Raw genomic sequence first — 11605 nt, 5'->3', positions numbered from 1 at the left:
CTTGCCTGGGAGGGCCAGCCGGGCCCTTTGGGGCTCGGTGAGCGGGATGCTGAGCCCCGAGGACCAAGATCACAGGGCCCTCTCTAAGGTCATCCTCGAGCTGCTCGCTTGGGAGGGCAGCACTCAGGTCCCCTGGGTCCCTCTCGGCCATGCAGCCACAGCGAGGAAAGTCCTAGCATGAGAGGGGAAGACAACGGTCCTGCCGCCCGCAGCCTGTCTCCCCTGCCCGCCAGCACTCAGCACGGCCCAGTGCTCCTCTCGCTGCAGAGCAGAGCTGGACGAGGCCTTAGAAGCCACCTTGCTGTATGAAGTGACCCAGAAAGGGCACATGACTCAGGCTCACACTCCTATGCCAGCGTTCCCCCGCACCGTGCCTCCCGGGGCCATCTCTCCTGAGCAGAGATCTGAGACACGCACCCCTTCTTCCCTGCCCCTCCACCATAGCTACACTCTCCCTTCCCACCCTGACAGGTGGGTGGGAAGGTGGCACAGGTGCTTAGAATTCAGACAGGCCCTGCCCTGGGGGTCTTGCCGCGGAGATCTGGTGGGTTCTCTCACCTGCGGATGCCTCCCAGACGCAAGCACCGCCTACGGCCCTGTGGGCACTGGAGGGAGAGACGGAGGGGGGTGGTCCTGGGCCCCCCTCACCTGGCCCTGGCTGGACGATCAGCAGGACTGGGGGACACTCTGACCCACCCCCCTCCGGCTCTTCTTTTGTGGAGAGCCAGATGCTGCTGACAGCTGGAGGGCTGGCCCGCTTGGCACGCATACGGCCTGAGCGTGGGGGGGGGGGGGGTTCATTTTAATAACTTCATTTCACCCACGCGCACACTCCGCTGCCTCATCCCTCCTTTTCTGCCCTTCCCCAGTAACCTGGCTGCTCTCCTCGGCTAGGATCTTGCTGATAGATTTTTCTCCCGGATTGTGATTCTTTTGCAATAGACCTCTGGGCCCTGATAGTCTTGCCACCACCAGATATTTTCTACGCCCCCTTGGTCCTCGCGAAGGTAAGGGGTCTGTCCCACTGCCTCTGGTGACGAAGGTACCAACCTCTGCGCCCTTGGCGAGCAATGTCTGTGACCTCCCCCAAGGACTACAAAAAGGGCTCTCCGGTCGCCTGATCTTGCCGTTCAAGCACTCACGGGAGAGCAGATCCCTCTAGAAGGAGCCTGTCTCCTCTCCCAGAGAGAAGCTCCAGGTCCTACCCCCACCCCACCCCTTTGGCTCCCCCACTGCTGCCCGTTCGGTCCTGTGGCCCAGCTCCCCATCCGCTCCGCCTAGCTGGGGAGCTGCCCCAGGGCAGAGGCCTCGTCTCCTTCATCCGAGGGGAGCTTCTGGAACAAGCCTCCCAGACTGGATGCCCTTTGAGGTCACAGCCCGTATCTCCCTATGAGACTGAGGAAGCAGGGTCTGTCCCTCCACAACTGACTGAAGAGCCCTGTGAGGACAGCATCGGCCTCCCTCATCTGCCCAGAGTCTCCCTGAAGGCAGGAACCGCGATATGGACACGGGGAAAGCCGGCCTTCGGGTCTGCCCTTCGGCTTTGTGCACCGTACTGCCTCGGCCTCGGTGTCCCCACCTCTGAGGGGGTGAACCTTCCCAGCAGTCTGTGGGGCTCATGAGGGGCTACATGTTGGGTCGAGTGGCAAGGGTCTAGGTCCCTCCTCTGTCCTCCTTCCCCCTCATGTTTCCTCCCTGGGATGAGTAAGCGGGGACTGAGTCACCCCCCCTTCCCCATCCTTGGCAGGGATGCTGGTGACCTTGCATGTGGCACTCTCCTGAGGCGAGGCCCATTGCTCAGAGATGCAGGAGGCAATGGGTGGGTAGGGAAGTGGGGGAAGGGTGTGTATGGGGGTGGAGGCGGCTGAAGGTCAGGGAGTGACCAGGGACCTGGATTATCCAGTCGAGTAGGTGTAGGGGGCTGTGGGAGACGCAACGAACCGGTCGCTCTGTGTTGGGAAGCGATCCAATGCCACGGCTGGGAGTGGGAGAGAGAAATGTTACTTCCACAGAGTCTGAGTCCTGTGGTCCTGCAAGGAGAACCGGGGGCTGGGGTGACAGGCGCAGAGAGGCGCCACCAGCCCCTCCCCCCCCCGGGAGGAGGCAAGATCGGGTGGGGGTGGCACCTGCCAGTTATGCCAAAGCCCCGGAGCGGCAGCTGCCCCCATCCTTGAGCACAAATGGCAGAAGAGACCTGGTGCTCAGCCGTCGGGGGCTGGGCTCCCGTTACACGGGGGGGACCCGGTTTCCGGTTGGCCTGGCGAGCTCAGAAGCCGACCGGAAAATCCAAGCGACAGATGGCCACTTCGAAGCTTTCCGGTTCGTCCTCTCGGGGCCACCTGGCTAGATGGTCCCAAAGGGCGAGCTGGCACCTCCTGAACTTGCCACTGCACTGGCAACATGTGTGGTGCAGGAGTTTGGATCTGCGCCGGTCCCGGGTCTGTCATTCATTAGCTGGGTGGCTTCGGACAAAGAGCATCAATCATCTCCCAGATGCCCTTGGGTGAACACCTAGGGATCTACCCACCCTGGAGCATCGTTAGGAAAAGTTAAATGATTCACTCGACAATATTCCTTCCTCCTTCCTGGGTTTTGGGGCGTGGGGTGTACGTTAGCTTCAGCCTTTCCCTGGGGGAGCTGGGCGAAATGGCCCTGGGCTGGAGCTGGGAGACCCGGGTTCCTGGCCTGGTTCTGTCCCGTAACACCCGAGGCAGAGCCCGCTAACTGTCCTGTGATATACATTGCACCTTTTCCCATAGGAACGGAATCTTCCGTTTTTAGCTGGGCCGAGGGCTGCCTGAGATGAAACACTACATCTCTCTCTGCCTCTCTTGCGCCTAGATGTGGCCATGTGACTGAGATCGGGCCAGTGAGGTGTAAGCCAAAGGTTATTTGGTAACTTCTAGAAAGACAGTTGATAAGACAGCTCTGGCCGCCATCTCAGACAATGGGCGTCAGAGTCACATCCTGGAAGGGTCAGAGCAGCGAGCGGCGGCGGGGAAGGCTTGGGTCCCAAACACCTGGTGCGAGGGCGTATTTTGTGCACCGGAAATACCATACGGGCTCCAGGCTGTCCACCTTCAGACTTTTACGTGAGAGAAAAATCAAACTTCTGTCTCATTTAAGCCGCTGTGCTTTGGATCTCTATCTCTTACAGGTAAATCTATCACCACCCGACTCAATGGATGTGTCTGAGCAGTTCCCGTCTGTGGACCCGTTTCCTCATCTGTTAGCAATGAGAGAATGCGCCCAGACCTCGCCGCGCATGGGAGACGTTTTAGGGGCTTGCAGGCGACAATGAACTTGGGAAAAGTTCCGGTCCTCCCCCGACTGCCTGCCGGGCACGGAGACACGCAGTCTCCACTTGGGGAGGTGGAGCGTGTCGCTTTTGCATGGTGGGGGGCCCCTGGAGGGCTCAGAAGGATTCTCTACTCCCTCTGAAAGGCCTCCCGTCCCCAAATCCAACCCCCGCACGTCTTGAGTCCCCATCCACATTCTGATGTTGGTGACACACAATCCTCGTTAAGGGCCTGGCTGATCCCAGCCAGATGGGATCCTAATTTAATTAAAACCCTTTAATTACCTGCAACAACACAGCTTTGGAAGTCCAGGGCAGGAGGGGCCCGGGGACGGGAGGGGAGAGGGCATGGCAGGGTGGTGGCTGCCCTCCCACCATTCAGTGAACCCCGGGCTTTCGGGATGGTTCTTCCACCCGGTGGACACAAACCGCACGGAACAGCCGGTGCGGCCTCTGCCTCTGGCTCGGTCTGCAGCCAAGCCGGGGAGCCGGGCCAACCAGGCCCCGGGTGGTGGTGGGGGGGGGGGGAAGGGGGGGGGGGACAGGCGGGCAGAGTGGCAGGCTCTTGAAACCCACGCTCTCCGTGCTGGTTTTGTGCTTGCACTGGGACCGGCACAGGCCGCCTGAGCCCAGGCCTGAGCTGCCGGAGACCCTGGCCCTGCCCAGGATGCTCTGGGTAAGAGCAGGCGTGGTTCTGTTACCTCCCCAAACGGCCCGGCTTCAGAAACAGGGGTACCTCCACGTCCACCAAAGGAGAGCCATGCCCCTGAGAACAAGGGTCTTCCCTCGAGGTGTCATCCACCCCGGGGAGGGGAACGCGAGCGAGTGGCTCAGGTGGGCCACAGAGGGCCACGTCGTTTCCCGGGCCCCAGAAAGGACCCCCGGGGCGCTGGGCCTCCACTGGGTCCTCCCTGGGAAGGCAGAAGGAAGGGGCCCAGGCCAGACCGGAGCCTGCCGAGCCTTGGCAGGGGCAGATTCTGAAACCCAGGCTCTGGGAGCCGCACGGTTCTTAAGCCTTGTGGACCTCATCCCCTAATACCCGTCTGTTCTCCCTAAGTACTCATTCATTCAACACATATTGTTTGATAAAACCTCTGACGCCGAGCTGGGGAGGCTCTACCGGTAGTCGAACACGCTCCCCGGGATCCAGGCCTTGCTGCTCCCACCCTTCCCATCCTTTTCCCTTCCTTCCCGTGCTTGGCCTCGCTCTGTGCTCTGCCTCATGTCCTCTGCCGTCCCGACACCCACCGCTCCCTCTGAGGCCCCTGCTCCTACCTCTGACTCAGGTTGAATCTGGAGTGCTGTGTCCCCGCCAACCCGGGGGCTGTGACAATAGGAAATGTGGATGTCCCCCGTCCCAGACTAATGAGAGACTGGACAGGAGCTGTTGCTGCCACAGAGTGGAGACTCCTTGAGGGGTACGGGCTCCGTGCCCCTGGCCTGGAGGCTCCCCAGAGGCAGAGGCCCTTCCTCCGAGGCCCGTCTAATGAGCCGTCGGCACCCCAGCGTCCTGCACAGCAAACGCCCCACGCCGAGGCAGGACCGCAGCCTGGGAGAGGAAGTGATGACAGGAGGGCAAGCCGCTGTCCCCACCCAGCACGCCTGACCTCCTGGCTGGGAGAGAGGCACACCCCTCCTCCCACCTGTCCTCAGTATTGATTGTTGTCTTCTCTAGAAAGGTCTTCAGAGACCCAGGTTAGCTCCCGGGGCACAGGGTCTTGCCTTGAATCACCGAGCGTCATGGGAAAGGCCAGGGCCTTCTGGATCCTAACCTAGTACCTGCTCTTTCCATCAAAACAAGCTTCCCCAGAGCCCCTCCATGGCTTACGGGGTAGCCCCCACCTGGGGGACAATGGTCTGCTCAGTCCCAGGGAGCCTGGGCTCACCCATCTTGGGGTCAAAGCAAGGCCATGTCCCAGTTATGTGTTTGAAGAGGGCTGGGTTTAGGTCTTAGTTGCCATGTGATCATTACCCAGGCTCCCCTGGTTTCTCCGGGCCTTGGATGGCAGTTCTTTCCCCCGCCTGCTCCTCTGGTTACTGTAAGGAACAAACTGTTCCTGTAAATGGTGTCGCCATGTCAGGGTACTGCCATCTAGCTCTGCCTGGCCCTCCCACCCACCTCCTGGGGCCCACCGGCATCTCAGAGCGTCACAGGCGGGGGAAGAAAGCTGGCTTGTCTTGCTTTTGGGGGGGAGGCTGTGTAGCCCAGGGGTTGACAGCACGGATTCTGAAGCCGGGCTGCCAATTCCTAACTGTGGACCTTGGGCAAGTTACCGAACACCTTTGTGTCTTAACGTCCCCATCTGTAAAATGGGGATACTCTTTACCTGTCAGAGGGCTTTTGTGAGCTGCTCCGAGTAGAGTCCCACATTACAGCCCTCCCGATCTCGATCTCGGCCAAGCCGGGCAGGGAGGGAGGGGGCGAGGGAGAAGAATGGCCTGCAGGCACACTCATTTCTCACCGCAGGGAGAAGGTGCAGGAGAAGACCCCATAGGAGAGGTCAGAAGTCTGTCACCGTCTACAAGAGATGATGCCTACAAAGGAAACTACTTTCGTTTTCCTTGACTCTGGCTAAGAAACGCGGCCCTTGGTTGCATTGACTACTGCTCCTTGGGCCCAGAATCCCACTTCTGCACTCCAGAAGCCCCTGTGGTTGCGCTATGGAGGCTCACCTGTGTATTCCCCGCCCGGGCCCTCTGTTGGTAAACGTAACACGAGGCTCAGAGAGTGCAGGTGGCCACAGGGTCTTTATTTAGAAGCACAGAATTATGGAGCAGCCAGCCAAGCGCACTGAGGCCGCCTGCCCAGGGCCCCTCCTGCCTTACCTCGTCCCTACCCCCGACCTTGCCTGTCTTCGTCACCTCCACCCGTCACCTCCATCTGTCACCCCCGCCCTACGGATCCGTTTCTCATCAGCCTGGATGGCCTGTGGTCCCTTGCTGGTACCCCTGGGACCTGGGCGTGTGAAACATGCCCACCTGGGGCTGTACCCGTGAGGGCGAGTCCCCGAGGACCGGGCCTTGAGTGACCCAATTCTACACTTGGAGAAGCGCCAAGGGCCTGGGATAGGAGGGGCCCTGCCGCCGCTTAGTCAGGCTCTGCCATCTGCCTCATTTCAGCAGAGATCAGCACTGGAGGGCTCGTTGTAGGCAGGGCTTTTTATTTTTTTAATGCGGCAGGATCAGGCTCAAGATGTCACTCCAGCGAGTGGGACTGGAGATGGGGCGGGGGGGGGTGGGGGGAGAGAGAGAAATGTCTAGGAAAACGGGAGAAATAAATGGAAGCTTCCTTGCTCCGGGAGGAGGGAAGGGCACGGAGGAGAGAGGGAAGGAAAAAAGGAGAGAAGCCCGCGAAGCAAAAATGGTGTAGAGGAGATGGGCTGGGTTTAGCAGCTACGCATCGTCCATCTTCCCCCCCCCCCCGACCCCCAGAAGCCGGCGACAGCCCAAGAAACGGGGCTTCTGGGTCCCCGAGTTACGGCCGCCCGCTCCCCAAGCCCCCTGCCCACATCTGCAGGCCCAAGGGCTTCTGCCCCGCCTCCTACCTCCCTCTCTGGAATGCCTAATGTCAAGCACTGCTCACTTTCGGAGACTGTGATAGTGGTGACAGGGGTGGTCATACCTGCGCTATCCCAGGTGACTGGAAGATCTGGCGCAGGCTGACTCCTTCCCAAGACCCCTGTGGACTCCCCGTCCTCCACACATGACAGCAGGGTAAGAGCTCAGAGCTCACAGGACGCCAGGCGAGCCGCTCTCTGCCGGTTCTCGCTCCACAGGTAATTCTGCTTCAGAAGATCCCCCGTGCGCCCAAAGGTGCCCATTTCAGTGTCTCATCACAGATTTCTATTCCAAAGGGTGTATACATATATACGGCTTCGGCTGGAACCAACACGGTACATAGCGATCACATTAACGTTAGCCTCAGTTTACCTTTCTGGAGCCCTCGTTCAACAGGCAGTCACTGTATTAAGGACTTAACATGTGTTGTCTCATTAAGTTCCCAAGAGAACCCTATGTGGTATACCCATTTTACAGGGGAGAAAGCTGAGGTTTACACCGGCAAGTACTCCGGCCAGGACCGTGAGTGGTGGTGGGAGGGCAGGGCCAGGCTCCCGAACTCCAGATGCTGTGCCACCAAACACGGGCCCCAGCTGGACCCTCAGTGCTGCCCTCTTACCAACTCTCTCCCCAGCCGCCAGTCCAGATCACTCCTCCACCCTGCCCCCCTCCCAGGAATTCTCAGCCATTGAGCTCATTCCCTACCTCACCCTGGAAGACATACAAGTCACCAGGTGCAAAGTCATTCAACTTCCCCCCTTCCCACAAATGCACCTGTTTCTGCAGGACTCTCCTCACACCCAGGGAGGGCGTCCCTAAGCCCCCCAACCCTCTGCGTGCTCAGAACCTCAGGGCACGGATCATCCCCTCTCTCCTGGAGCTTTCCCATCAGCTTTAACCAAACAGGCTCCATCTTTTGGTAAACCCACCTCCCTCTACTCCTTTCCTGCCAGGAGCCACTGCCAGGACCTTCTCTTTACAGCCATGCCTGAAACACGAGCCTGCTCTCGAGGCTCACTGCTCACCTCCCACCCGCTCCCCACCGCACCCCTCCAGGTCCCTTCCCTGAGTGTTCCTGCCTAAGGCCACCAATGACTTCCATGTTGCTACCTCCAGTGGGCATTTAAAATTGAAAAAAGAATTTTTTTTAATGTTTATTTTTGAGAGAGAGAGAGAGAGAGAGAGAGAGAGAGAGAGAGAGAGAGACAGAGCATGAGTGGGGAAGGAGCAGAGAGAGAGGGAGATACAGAATCAGTAGCAGACTCCAGGCTACGAGCGGTCAGCACAGAGCCTGACACGGGGCTCAAACTCATGAACTGTGAGATCATGGCTTGATCTGAAGCCAGGCGCCACCCCCCCCCCCCAGGGGGCATTTTAAAATTCTTTCTTATTCGACAGCATTTGACACTTTTAACTCTTTCATGTTGGTACTCTTGACTTTGATTTTCTTCTTCCTCTCTCTCGCCACGTCTCCTGCGTGACTTACCCTCCTTTACCGGCGGCCTCCGTCCCCAGCCCCCTTCTCTCCTCACTCTGTACTCTTCCTTGGATCCAACACACCCAGGGCTTCAGTTCCACCCATAGACCAGTATCTCCAGAACCTTCTCTCCGGTCCCCATCTCCCCTCTGGGTGCTGGGTTCATACATTCAACAGCCTCCATGTGGATTTCTCAAGGCATCTCATGATCAACAAGGAAGATGAAATCAATGATCCTATTTCCCTCAAGCCTGTTTATCTTCCCACCCGCCTCTATCTTGGCGAATCCAGCCTGCTCACCTCTTCATCTCTACTCTGTCCGACGCCGTCATCGGGTTCTGCCAAACCTGCCCTCTAAATCTCGGATCTTCTAAGTCCGCCGCCTCCCTGTGCACGTTCTGTCAGCTCTTGCCTTCCACCGTCCCCACTGCCAGCATTAACTTTTCTATACTCTCGCCAGGCATCTTATTAAAATGAAATCTTGTCACCCCCTTCCGCTTAAGACTCTCCCACGATTGCCCACCGTTCTCAGTTAAGGGCCTAAATCCTAAATGTGACCTGGGGAGGTCCTCCCCGCTCTGGCATCTTAACTCACTGCCACACTTGTCCACGCTCCGGCCCCCCAGCCTTCCGTGCTCCCGGAGCACATCGAGCTCCCTCCCGACTCAGGGCTTGATGTGTGCCGTTTCTTCGTGCCTTCGGTGCGGAATGTTGCCTCTCCCACCTCACCAGGCTCCAGCGCTCCATCCTTTGGCTTTCGCTTCAAAAGCTGCTTTGGGAAGCCTTCTGGATCTCTCAGATTAATTCCCCACTCACAGGCTCTCACGGTGCCCCACACGTTTCTTTCACAGCACTCGGCATAGTTTGACAGCACGTTATCTGTGAGACTGGTAAGGACACTCTTTCCTCAGAGATTCTAAGCTCCACGGAGGGCAGGGAGCAGTTTGTGTAACCCACTGTCCACCCCTAGAAACCAGCGCAGTCCCTGGCACATCGTATGCGGAATGTATAAATGAATTACTGGCAAAGAAAACAGAAGAAAATTCATTCTTAAAGGCCAAACCAAGGCAAGGTTCTTAAACTTAGGTCACCGCGGGAAACCCTGGGGATCACCCACTGGTATGCTGACCGCTCTCAAAGGCCTTTTTCTCTCTTTAGCTTTGTTTGCTCAGAGGTAATGGGGACAGGAAGGATCTTCAGTGGAGATCGCATCCCCATGAATGATGGAAGATTATAAGAGATAATGTTGTCAGGGGATATGCCTATTTTTCATTAGTGTTTCAGTAAAATACTTACAATACTGACAGGAGGTAGAAAAAAAATGTTTATTTACCCAGAGAAATTCAAATGTGTCATATGACTATGGGTCCATGTATTAATGTCAATCTATCTATAGATTTTTTTTTTAAGTTTATTTATTCTGAGAGAGAGAGAGAGAGAGAGAGAGAGAGAGAGAGAGAGAGACAGCATGAGCAGGAGAGGAGCGGAGAGAAAGAACCACAAGCAGGCTCCGCGCTGCCAGCGTAGAGCTCGACGAGGGGCTCAAACCCACGAACGAGAGGTCATGACCTGAGTTGAAGTCGAATGTTTAACCGACTGAGCCACCCAGGCGCCCCCTACCTATAGATTTCTTAACGACATGGGTTGGAACTGCGTGGGTCCCCTCATATGCAAATCTTTTTTTGATACAGTGCATTATATTTTCTCTTCCTTTAAAAAAAATTTTTAGTGTTTGTTTTTGAAGGAGAGAGAGACAAGAGTGTGAGCGGGGGAGGGGCAGAGAGAGAGGGAGACACGGAATCGGAAGCAGGCTCCAGGCTCTGAGCTGTCAGCACAGAGCCCCACGCGGGGCTCAAACTCACAAACCGCAAGATCATGACCTGAGCTGAAGTCGGACGCTCAACTGACTGAGCCACCCAGGCGCCCCTATATTTTCTCTTATGATTTTCCTAATAATATTCTTTGCCCAAGCTTACTTTATTGTAAGAATACAGTATATAATACACATACAAAACATGCTAATCAACTGTTGATGTTATTGGTAAGGCTTCTAGGCAACAGTAGGATATTAATCGTTAAGTTTTGGGGGAGTCAAAAGTTATATGCAAAATTCTGACTACTACACAGGGTGCCTCTACATCCCTTGTTGTTCAAGGGTCAACCGCACTTCATTTTGCCATGAAGCTAAATGCCATTAAAGCATTTTCCAGTGCTATGGGATACCAGGAAATGACGGGCCACACCGGAAACCACACCAGTGGTGTGCTGGAGCTGGTTCACACTGGCTCTCTAGGGCCAACCGTTGCACGTTCAGGAATTTTGAGACCTGGGTGTAAAAGAGCCAATTAACAATTAAATTACACTAATGTACAGTTAACAGCAAAGGTAACACTCAAAATTCATCTCTTCCTAGCTCTTTCGTGCTTTACCATGGCCTACGCTCTTGAGGTTCTAGACGTCCACCATATCTACATGGCGGAAATACGAGGCAGCGGTGAACTGCGTGCTTTCCAGCTCCGCGTCCGGTAACGTCACCTCGGACGTTTGAAACGGGCCACGGTGGGAGTCTTTAGGCCATGGAAACTGGCAAAGCTACCATGACATTTTGGGGAACCGAATGTTGTAACTTTGGTAAGCTCACCACTGAACCAAACTACTGGCTCCTTAAAACATCTGAAAGGTCTAGGGCGTGTGAAGCAAACTTTTACTTGCAAGACGGATAGGTGGAAGAAGTATAGCAACGTATGTGTGTCTAAATTTAGGAAACCATCCTCAAAATTGTGTAAGGGCTGAAGGTGATTGTTTTCTTCTTCAACTTAAAACTGCAGTTATTCCGCATACATCTTATTACAAGTATCAGTTACTAAAGTGTCATTTTATGGAACAACCTGTACACCATAACTTCAAGACAAAAATAAACGTGTTGACTAAATTGAGACGGAAGTTCTTAAGAGTGGGTGGGAGACATTCCTCTTCTCTCTCCCTGCCAAACTTCTGCAAAGAGTAGCTTATACTCATTCTATATTTGCTTACCTTCGCATCAGTCTTGGCTTCTGCCTCCTGCCTCCACCATTTGACAGAAGCTGCTCTAAGGTAACAAAGGACTTCCTTACCGCCCAATTCTAGTCTGCTGTTCAGTCCTCAATGTCATGACCGCTCTGCGTTGTTTCTGAGGGCCCCTCCCCTGCCTCCTCCATTAGACGGAACTCACAGAGTGTCCTCCACCCCAACCCTAGCCTAGCACAAGGTTTGGCACCTTCCAGGTGCTCGGC

The sequence above is a fragment of the Acinonyx jubatus genome, chromosome E1 (assembly GCF_027475565.1).
Source record: "Acinonyx jubatus isolate Ajub_Pintada_27869175 chromosome E1, VMU_Ajub_asm_v1.0, whole genome shotgun sequence".
Lineage (NCBI taxonomy): Eukaryota > Metazoa > Chordata > Mammalia > Carnivora > Felidae > Acinonyx > Acinonyx jubatus.
Note: the sequence above shows the minus strand (reverse complement) of the source record.